The following is an 11,548-nucleotide window of genomic DNA, read 5'->3' as shown; positions in this document are numbered from 1 at the left end:
TAACCTGATCCCTCATGATCCTATCCACAGTGAACAAATTCATCTGCATCCATTTCCAGCACTTTTCCATCTGGTAACAACAGATCATTGAAAAGGGAGCTGCATTAAGGATGATTGTACTTTCATTTTAGGTTCACACCTTAAAAAGTACATTTTTTTCTTAATGTTATAGCACTTCTGTGAGTGAAGTCTCCAGCTGGAGACACAGCAGAGACACCACGGTGTCATTCAACTCAGGCAAGTTACAGCTTTATCGACTTCCCTTCAGCCAGGTCATTTCACACCAGCTGAGTCTCTTTCCTCTCCTCTTTTTTTTAATTGGATAGCAGCTCATTCAGATGTCTCCAAATAACTGCCAGCTTTTTTGCATGTGGAAGTGAGAATTACACCATCATTCAAAAAAGAAAAAAATCGTTCTGGTAAATGCTGAAATATCAAAAAAGCTCTAAAAGCTGGGAAGTTGTTCTTTATCCCTGGTAAAACAGTACCTATTCTTCGGTCATGCCTGGCTGCCAATGAGCGCAATAATACCGAGCAATTAGGTCTTTCATTTGCGTTTGGCTAATTAATTGTTTGCACAGTGCCCTGAATATGGAATCATTTTCCTTTTGGAAAGAATAAAAGGATTAAAATGGCTTTATCCCTAGTTGCTCTGAATGTCTTTTATTTATTTAATGGGAGAAAAATCCTCTGTTGCCCCAAATGCAAACCACGCTCTCGAGCGTTATGGCTGCACGGGGACGTTGCCATCAGTGGGGATGTGAATGCATCCACATATGTCCATCCATCTGCAGCCACGCTCCATATGGGATCTGGGGGTCCTGCTGCATGGCAATGAGCGTGCAGAGGCTGGAGCCACGTCCTGTGTGCTGCAGGGTTTGGATGTCAGAGCTGTCAGGGGCTGGAGAGGGATGAGCATCCCTTGGATTTCAGCTGCCTGCGGCACCACCATCATTGTGAGCTGTGGTAGCACTGGGAGGGCAGAGCTCTGCCACTGGACACTCTCTGAAGAGGTTTGTACCAAGTAAATCCAAGGCAAATGGAACCTGGGCTAGGATTTCATGAAGAAGGGACCCAGTGGGCACAATATTGCAGAGGCTGTTGCCATCTCTTTGTTATGTTGGTCCTGCTCGGTGCCTCTTAGTGCTACCATATTATTAAATGTATTTTTCATGTTGAATGGTTTTACAGACGTGCAAAAAGCCACCTCAGTGGAAAGTGAAGGAACATACTCGGCTCCAAGTGCAAGGCAGAGACTGCAATCACACACGCTTCCACTAAAGGGGTTGGAGATAACTGGCTGGAGTTCCTCCTGCCTTCCCTGCTCTCCTATAAATCTGTTGTGGGCCACCTGCAAGAGCTGAAAGTGAAAATCCTGTCCCGTGCTACTTTCTCTTCCTCTGAAGATCAGGACACTGAGAACAAGGTTTGAAGGGAGAATGAGAGGCCACCTAGGACGTGTTCTCAGCCACAAATGCTCATCCTGGCTTAAAAACAGCTGCTGGCAGAGATATTGCATCTCCCAGGCAATCTGTCTCCTGCAGACTACTGGAAAGATTTCCCTAATATCTGCCACAAAGCATCTCTTAATGCATCACCCATCTCATCCCTTCCATGCCTACTGGTGCTACATCTGCAGCCCAAACCAGGGCCACCCCAAACATGCAGGAAAGGATTTGGAGGGCAACACAGAGCAGGGGCCCTACTTGGCTTTATGTGCCTGCCTTGCCTGGAGGAATCATTCTGTGCTCGGCCTAAGCCGGCAGAATTTAACTGCAAGTCAAACTCCTTTTGTTTATTTGATGCCTGGATGTCTGAGTGTTGCTTCTTGAGCTTTGGACCTTCTTGCTGTCTGTGCTGGGTCATGGAAATGTCCCTGACACCGGTGCTGTTCATAGCAAAGGAGTAGCTCCAGTGTTCTGGGTGCAGCAGTCTCGTGATAGCTTTGTACCTGTGTGTGGTAGGGGCTGGAAGGCAGCCACTGCAAAGCCCACGAGCCTCTCCATCCTTATCTCAAGAGATTTTGCAGAATTTCACTCACTTTCTCTCCTTGGTGTCTTCACTTTTGTGCATGAAAATATTCAGAGTATCTTGCCTGGTCAATGGGAGCATCCCAAGTTTTCATTTTTTCTTTCTGCTTTGTTTTTATTTTTGTTTTTTTTTCTTGTTTGTTTTTGGGGTTTTTTGGTTTGGTTTTGGTTTTGGTTTTTTTTCCCTTATGAGTTTTTTCAAGCTTAACTCTCCTAAATAATGACTAGGGAGGAAGACAGTGGACCAGAACAGACATGAAGGAGTTTGGACAACTGTCCTAAATTAGAGGACAGGTTTGCTTTGGAAATCCTATATGCATCACACTCTGTTACAGAAAGTTGGCTTTAACAGGAAATCTCTTGCAGCAGGGTGTCACTTCACTTCACTTCCACAGATTACTTGAAATGCTTTATTAATTCGATGACCTTGTGGGCTCTCAGGAAAAGCCATTTCTCAGTGTTTTGGGGAAAGAGAACTTCTCTGAGCTAAAGGGACTGTTTTGTTGCTCAGATTTATTGCTTGGCTGACTTAATTCACCATTCAAACACGATGATTTTTAGCTGCTGGGCAGTGGGCCTTGCAATGTTGAAACTAATTAACTGCTAGAACTCTTCTGAGCAAGGCTGTTTTCTTACTGGGTTTTGGGGCTTTTTTATAATCCCCAGAAATAAAGCAAACACGATCCTTGGAAGGCAGGGTTGCATGGATACGGTATCAGCACAGACACAGCCCCGTGCTGGATGACTCAGTGTCACAAAGGAAGAAAGGCTGCCAGCTGTCCCCGCTGCCGGCGTGACACCACACAAAGGTAAGAGGAGAAAAGAGGCAACATCTGAAGACAGAAGACAGGAGGGGTGCCAGAGTCATGACAAAGGGAGAACTCAGAGAATACCAAGAGAGGTCTCCACTCTACAGCTCTGGATCCACAGCCATCAAAGATCTGAGCTGTGGACCTGGCTGGCAGGCCAAGCTCAATGGCTCTGCAGCTGGAGAGTCCTCGCACCTCTGTCACCTTCCTTCATCTCCACCACTGGAGCTGCAGACTGTATTTCTGAAAGAACCTTGAACCTCATAGCTCAGACAGATCTAAAGAGCTGCAGTTCCTGCTGGCAGGACCTCATCAAAGCCTTGAGAGGGAGTACAAGGAAGGGAAAAGGGGTTGTTCTTTGTCAGGATGCACCTGGCTGCAGGAAGGTGCTGGTTGTTATCCTGTCGGGGACTTATGCTCATCAAAATATTTTCTGGGAAAAGTTTATAACCCCAGCAATATTTCCTAGTGATGTCTAAAGGTCTAGAAGCTCAAGCAGAGACAAATTCAGTGTCTGTGTACTCCTTCCTACCATGTTTTCGCAAAGCACTTTCAGCCCTGCTCCTTGCTCTGGGTCCAATAGTGCAAGTGAAATATAAATTGCTGCTGCTCACTGAAAGCAGGAATCCCTCCTGGCTCCAGGGAGCTCCCCATCCATCTTTGTTCCTGACAGTTTGATTACCTTTATCATCATTTTTAAATGCAGAGCTGCAAATACCATTAGTGGTCATACAGAATGGCAGCTCGATTGACATGCCTCAACCACAGTGGCCTTCTTCCACTGGCAGCAGGGAGCACAGGCCAGCCCCTCTTCCTCCCAAGAGTTTGGGCTGGGAGTGTCAGCCCCAGCTGCCAATTCCCCTCTGTCTCATTGTCTTCTTCCCTGCATTTCAATTCCATTGTTTCCAGGACTTCCAGCCTTCTTCTGAAGCCTCACAGCCTAGTTGCTCATTCCTGAAGCACAGGAGTATAGAGCAGCACCCCTGGGTGCATGATCAAGGAAATCTCATCACTTGGCTTGTTCTGAGCAAAAGGGGGAGTGCAGAGGATCAGCAGCATGTGGGAGAGGAGACCTTTGCCCCCACAGATGCTGGTGGAGCTCACCTGGCCAGGAGCTTCAAAAAGACCATGAGGTTTTTTGCCTGCCTAATTCTCTAGGTGAAGCCAGAGGAGAGTTAGTGGAGGTTTGTCACAGGGAGGTTTTTGAATAAGACAAAACATAATTTGTTTGGTGTGAGAGTTCAAAATAGCACTGGGGATGTACTCGTGAGCTGCCCCATCTCTTAGCTCTCAGCCAGAGCATGTTCCAGCATCCCCTGGCATGAAAGGGTCTCCTTAGATGTGAGGCGATGGTCTGTAGTGATGCAGGGTCCCCAGGCAGGTGCAAAGGAGAGCTGCTTTACTCCAAAAACCCAGCCTTTTTAAGCAAATTAGCCAGTTAGTAGCTACACAGTTTTAAATCATAACAATCATTCAACCAACCACCATACACGACAGTTACATAACCTGTTTTTCTACCTCTAATTCAGCTGATTCACTTTCCCACAGTCCTTTCTTGCTTAGCCAAAGTAGCAGGCCTGAGCCATGGTTCTACAAAGCCTTCCCTTCGTAAGGTTTTACCTATATGCAACACTTAGAGGCAGTACAGGACACAATCAGGGTGTGAGGGGACAGTGCTGAGGGCTGAGCACGACCCCTCAGGCATGGGGACAATAGGATGGACCGATTCCCTTCAGTCCCTGCCATTTCCCACCCCTGGAAAGGAGCACACATGGTCCTTTGCCAGCCATCCCTGCTGTTCTCTCCTTTTTCTGTCAGCACCTGTGCTTTTCTTCCCTCCAAACTGTCCTTGGAGTGACGCAGCAAAGTGCCAGGTGTACCTTTGCTGCTTTCAGCTCAGCAGAGAAGGCTTTCTTTTGTTTGGCTGAAAGGGAGCCTGGGTCAAGGTTTTTATGTGCCAGGCAAAATCCAAACACGAGAACACGCAGGTGAGCTCAGAGCCAGGATCTGGGCTGGCAGTGGCAGGAGGAGCAGCACTGTGCCAGGGAAACGTGGATAACAAAAGGGGTGGGATGGGATGGGATGGGATGGGATGGGATCCATGGGATGGGATGCGATGGGATGGGATGGGATGGGATGGGATGGGATGGGATGGGATGGGATGGGATGGGATGCGATGGGATGGGATGGGATGGGATGGGATGGGATGGGATGGGATGGGATGGGATGGGATGGGATGGGATGCGATGGGATGGGATGGGATGGGATGCGATGAGATGCGATGTGATGGGGTGCGATGGGATTGGGATGGGGTGCGATGGGATTGGGACGGGGTGCAGTGGGATGGGATTGGGATGGGGTGCGATGGGATTGGGATGGGGTGTGATGGGATTGGGATGGGGTGTGATGGGATTGGGATGGGGTGCCGTGGGGTCCCTCTCCGAGCCGTTGTTGGGTGATGGGGCCGCACGGCAGCCAGGCAGCAGTCCCCAGGCAGCAGTCCCCAGGCAGCAGTCCCCAGGCAGCAGTCCCCAGGCAGCAGTCCCCAGGCAGGGCAGGAGCTCCTGGCCGGGAACCCCGCTAGAGGCAGCTCTTGGTTTGCGCTGAGCTCGGAGCAGCGGCCGAGCATCTGCTGTGCCCGCGGATCGCTGCTCCTGCCGGCCCCGACACGGCCCCGCTCCACCGGGGAGCTGCAGCCCCTCGGCCCAGCCCGCCCGGGCTCTGCAGCCGCTCCTGGCCGCACACAGTGTGCTAAAGCCTGGGTGGGCAAGGAAACCCCCGCGGGAGCCAGCCCGAGCCCGGAGGAGGAGGATGCAGGGCTATGGGGGGCTCAGCGGGCTGAAGTCGGCCCTGGGAGCAGCGATTCCCGAAGGAGAAGGTTGGAATTTGAGGTGTGTGCCCCCCTCCTGCCCGCACCGAGAGCGATTCCCGGCATCCTGCACGGGAGGGAACAGCCACCAAGGAACGGATCGGGTCTGTCCTTTTTCCTCTGTGGATCAAACAGATCCAGCTCCGACTGAAGCAGATTGTGATCACAGCGACTTAATTGCATGGGGGAAACATTTCCTGATGACCTGTGTGCGGGTGCTGGCTCGCTGGGTGCTCCCCGGGCACAGGCTGTCCGCAGGGAGGGCAGGGCAGCCCGGGATGCTGCCTGCTGCCCGCTGCCAGCCCTGGGAGGCTCTGCACAGCCCGGATCCCCCTGCCCACCCTCCGCTTGCTGCCTGCCAGACAAGCCCTCGGTGGCCAGCAGGTCCCTGGGGCCGCCCGCCCCTCTCTGTGGCACCGGCTTCGGCCCGGCTGAATTCCAGCGTTGCTCTTTTCATTTCAGAGCTGCAGGAGAAGCGGCTTTTGGTCACCTTAAAGGAATAAACGATGCGTAAAAATATTTGATCAATTAAGCCAAATGATTTGGCAAGCGGCGGCTCCCGCTGTACCCATCCTCCTCACAATTGTCTCATTATCCGGCCCTAAATCAAGCTGTCACAGCTTTTTTTGGCTCGGAGGGGAGAGGGAGGGAAGGAGGGAGTTGCTTTCCAGTGTTCACCTCCAGAACAGAAACCCTGAGCAGGGAGCGGGTCACTGAATCACCGAGAGCATCCTCCCGGCCCCTTCCCCCTCCGCCCTCGCTGCTGCTCCGCATCAGTGATTGCGGGGCCAGCAGCGGGATGGGATCCAGGGGCTGGGATCCAGGGGATGTGATCCAGGGGCTGGGATCCAGGGGATGCGATCCAGGGGATGTGATCCAGGGGCTGGGATCCAGGGGCTGGGATCCAGGGGATGTGATCCAGGGGCTGGGATCCAGGGGCTGGGATCCAGGGGCTGGGATCCAGGGGATGTGATCCAGGGGATGTGATCCAGGGGATGTGATCCAGGGGCTGGGATCCAGGGGCTGGGATCCAGGGGATGTGATCCAGGGGCTGGGATCCAGGGGCTGGGATCCAGGGGCTGGGATCCAGAGGATGTGATCCAGGGGCTGGGATCCAGGGGCTGCGGTTCCAGCCCGGCTCCTCCTGGGACCGCACTGCTTCCCCAAAGCCCCCGGGCCGGTCTCTTGCTGCTGCCGGGGGAGCGTCCCCAGAGGGGGACACAGCTCATCAGTGGGGCAGGAAGGTCCCCAGGGACCGGGGCTCCTCCCTTCTCAGGTGCCAAAATAATCCAGAGGCTTGGATCCTGCTTGCTCCCGTTCCTGAGCGTGTAACAAGTGTCTGGAGAGCCTCCTCTGGCCTCAGCTGGGACAGAAGGCACTCGGAGCCGCTCACTCACCAGCACAGCTTCACTGTGGTAATCACATCAGCCCCTTTTCATAAAAAAACCATAGGCAATTGCATCAAGAGGTTCTTGATAGGAGCAGGTCCCACAGGGACTGTGTGTGTGTGAGCCCCAGACAGCAAACGTGGAGTTTTTCAGTATTTGTCAGCCAAGAGAGAAGCAAAATCTGTCTCTTTGGGAGCCTCGGTGTTTCATAGGCCCTAAAGAAATCACCTGAGGACCCATTTCCTGCATCCTCAGGACAACGGAGCATCCCTCACCCTACACACAGGGGAGCCCCTCTGAGGAAGAGTCCTCCTTGTCTGTCCTCCCTTGGTGACACCCTGGATACTGTGCCAGACCTGTGTGATTCCCCAGGCCCACTAAAATAATTAATGTAAACTAATTATTATTATTTTATTGATAAACTAATTGAAGACTCATGGATTCACTCTGCTGGGACAGTGAAACAGCTGCATACTCATCTGTTCATGTGAGCACAGCCAGGCAGTCAGAGCATCCCCTTATGCTGCCTGCCCTGCACAGAAACAGCCCAAAAACACACCTTTCCAGCCAGGAAAATCTTCAACCCAAAAAAAATAAAGAGGAGCAAACACAGACCCTGGCATGCAAAACTGCTCTGGATGGAGTTAATGAAAAATGTGTCATTTTCTCCTGCCAACAGCAGCCCAGCAGGGCAGGGCAGGGCAGGGCAGGGCAGGGCAGGGCAGGGCAGGGCAGGGCAGGGCAGGGCAGGGCAGGGCAGGGATGCTGTTCTGGTGGGCAGGATGGGATCTTGCTGGTCCCTGGGACCTGCTGTGCTGCTGCAGCCACCACAGATCGGCTCTGAGCAGCTCTTGTGGGTGCCGTGTTCAATCCACACTGTTTAGTTTTGTTGCCTTTTTAATGCTGTCAAAACATGAGATGCTCCTGCTGCTTTCACAGCCTTGCTAATTGACTGCAAAGAGCAGATTTCTGTTCAAATTACAGCTACTTTTGAACTTTGAACTTGCCTTTAAAATCAATTTCCTACGAGGTTTTTGTCCCCACCCCTAGCAGAGCTGTGAAGCAGCACAAGCAACAACTCACTCCCACGGTGCTTTTTGAAGGACCAAGGGCAGTTCACACACCCTGCAGGGATCCCAGAAGGGATTTTCTGCTCTCATGCTCTTCACCGTGGGCTCCCCCCAGCCTCTGGCATCTCTGGAAACAGAGGACTGGGGAGCATCTGTCAATCCATCACCTGGAAAATGCAAAGAAAAACCCTCTGGGGAGCAGCTCTTGTGCTGAACCTCCAGCAGATGCTGTGGTATCTTCAAGTTTTCCCACTCTCACCTCCCTTCTCCATGCTCCTGTGACAGCTCTTTCCTCCTGATGAGCCCCTTGGATCACAGATGTGCAGGTAATGCCTGGTGCTGGGTGCTAAGTGAAGCACCTGCACGAGTGGCAGTGCCCCTGTGCCCCCTGCCAGTCACCTCTGCAGCTCAGGTGCTCTCAGCCTGTTTTCCAGCTCTGCCAAAGCCAGGAACAATCTGAGCTGCAGAGCAGGGCTGCAGCCCTCCACGCCTGGCAGGCTCTGGTTTTCCTTAGCTGAGGCCAAATAGGAGGTCTGGAAAAGCCCAAATGAACCCAGCAGAAGCAGGGCTGGTGATCTGTGATACCTCCAGGCTGAAAGTGCAAGCCCCTCCAGGGAGACTGGGAAAACCACATTACAAGCCTGGCTTTGGCCCAGCCCCTGAGCAGAAACAATGAGAGGAGGAATGGGGGAACTGCCCTGAGCCCTCTCTGGTCACCCCTGAGCCTGCACTAATGAAAAGCCAGGCAATGGCCACATGTGCAGGGCCAGAGGACGAGCCCAGGATGGTGCCTGCACTAACACACACAGCTCCAGGGCTTGCCAAGACCCTGCTGCCCAGCCAAATGAGCCTGAGTTTGCAAGGAGCTATTTGCCAGAGCAGAAAATGTTGGTCTCCAGCACATGCTTCACTCAACAGATGTTCCAGGTCCTGCTAAGCTGTAAAAAGACTGACCAAGGGTCCCTGATGGGTGCAGATGGTTTCAGCTCCATTAGCCATCAGTAGCAACCCAAAATGCTCTGACCATCGTGAACCACAAAACCAACCTGCTGCTGGGCAAGGGGCCAGAGCCAGCACCAGAGGCTGCTGGGCATGGGCAAGGAGAAGCTGGAGCTGCATGAAAAATCGTGGCAAAAGGACCCACAATGGGAGCAGTTGGAGCAACAATTCGGGGTTTCTACATTGCTTGGTAATTTCAGATCACAGATGGAAATCCAAGAGAAGCATCTCGTAAATCACACGGTCTGTGGGTTTTCCCTTTTCCCCTGCTGTGTTATGATGGAAAATTGCAGTCAGTGTTTCCAAAAGCCATGAAATACCATGCAGGCCCTGGCAGGTTCACATCCAGCTGAAGCAAACTCCGCTCCAGCGTGCAGCTTGCCTCCAAAAGGGTCAGCGAACCCAACAGCTGTGTTTTGCTGACTGGAATTTGCACCTTTCCCCAGCTCATAGTGCTGCTCTCACCTCTTTCCCATCAGCATTCATTTAGAGTTGGTGGTGTGCCAGCCTTGCACCCCTCGAACACAACTGAAACAGAGGATTTCTGATAGGAGACAAGGAAAAAGGCATGAACAGGTGGCTTTTAGAGGAAAAAGAAAGGGATTTTTTTTTTTTTAATATGATTTTGCAATAAAAAGGAAGAAGATGAAGACTTTTCTAAAAATTACCATGCAGCACCAAGCAAGAGAAGATACTTGGGCTCAGAAGTTTTTGCTGCTGCTGGCTCCCTCCATGGCCAGGATAAAACACAGGGAGTGCCACAGCAAACACAGACAGCACTTGGTGCCACGGCTCTGCTTTCAGAGCCACACTCTCCATCTGCTCAGTCCCAGCAGCACAGGGGCAAATTGTCACCAGCATGGTGGTAAACTGTCACCATCCTGCCCCTGATGCTTCCCTGCTGCCTCCCACCCCTCTCTGAGCCCAGGGACTGTCCTTTTTACCCACAGGGCTCAGGATGAGCATTGTCCCATGGACTGGGAGCAGCAGCATCTTTGTGCCACAGCCCAGGACACGCTGGTTGAGGCTGTGTCCCCTTGATTACCCTGGAGCTATGCTAATGGCTTTCTATTTTAATTACATGGAAGTCTAAACATGCTGCAGGGTCTGTCTAATGCTGCACAGTACAGAGGAAGGCCTGTGCATCACTGACAGCCTTATTTTTAATTTTTTTGCATAATAAAGGTAAGGTGACACTGGGGACATGTGTCTTTTATGGTCCGAGGTCAGCTGCCTGCAGGTCCTGAGAGTCGGGAGAGGGAGGGGAGAGGGAGGGAAGGAAGGCAAAGTAAACAGATAAATCCCTGGAACATATGGCCTGTGCTCGGTATCTTTACGCATGAGGCACCCCACTTAATAAAAGTTTAGGATGGAAAAGCCAAATAAAATTGATAATCTGCCCAGGGAGGGTGATTCAGATGAAGCAAGCACATTACAAGGGGGTGACTGATTTACAATTTTCTTCTATTTGCGGTTTTATGACTATTACAGTTATTCTTGTGAATATAATTCATTACTGTGCTATTATTCCCAGAAGTGAAAATCAAAGGTTTATCAGCCAACACCGGCAAGCATGAAATACTGCCCCAACACCCGGCTCCGTGCTGGAATCACAGCTCAAAACCAGACGGGAAGGCAGAAGCCGAGCGCTCACCTCTCCCCGTCCCCAGGTCCCCTCCTGGGACACAGCCAGGGGCAGGCAGCCCAAAGCCAGCAGCAGCTCTCAGCAGGGCAGGGAGGAGGCAGTGAACCAGACCTGTGTGACCACTGTCTCATCCTCCAAAAGCTGATGGACACAGGAGTGGCTCGGTTATTTGGAGAAAAGTAACACTGGTGAGTGCGCTGCTGGGCAGCCCGGGGTGGGCACAGGCAGGGGGGACCCTCAGGAGCTGGAGACCAAAGGGATCAGGCACGCTGCCTCTCCTGGGGCATGGCAGGCTCCCAGGGGTGGCTTTGGGCACAGCATCCCACTGTGCTGCCAGGTTCTGGCAGGGCAGGGTGATGGGCTTGAAACCAAGACAACAGGAGCTGGAGCCAGAAAGAGGGCAGGGTTTTATTTAGACTGACAGCTCTAGCTGGGAGAAATGGTCTGAACCAGGGGTTTAGCCAACATAAAAGCAGTGAAGAGAGTACTGAAATGTACTTGAGGTTGCTGCTCAGTGGATATCTCATTCTGTAGCCCACGCCTAACATAAAAACCATCATTCCTGTGGTGTGGTTTCTCCAGCAGCAGCTGAAGCCCAGCCCCAGGCAGCTGCTGGTGCAGCTTGATGGCACAGCCCTCCCTGGCTGTATCCTGTGGGCTTTCAGGCTTTGCCACTCCTGCATGCCAGCCTCAGCTGTGAAAATCAAGACAAGCCTCTTCCAGCCTCCTTTTTCTCCT

The sequence above is a fragment of the Cyanistes caeruleus genome, chromosome 15, assembly GCF_971803275.1.
Source record: "Cyanistes caeruleus chromosome 15, bCyaCae1.hap1.1, whole genome shotgun sequence".
In the NCBI taxonomy this organism is placed as follows: Eukaryota; Metazoa; Chordata; class Aves; order Passeriformes; family Paridae; genus Cyanistes; species Cyanistes caeruleus.
This window is presented reverse-complemented; position numbering follows the sequence as displayed.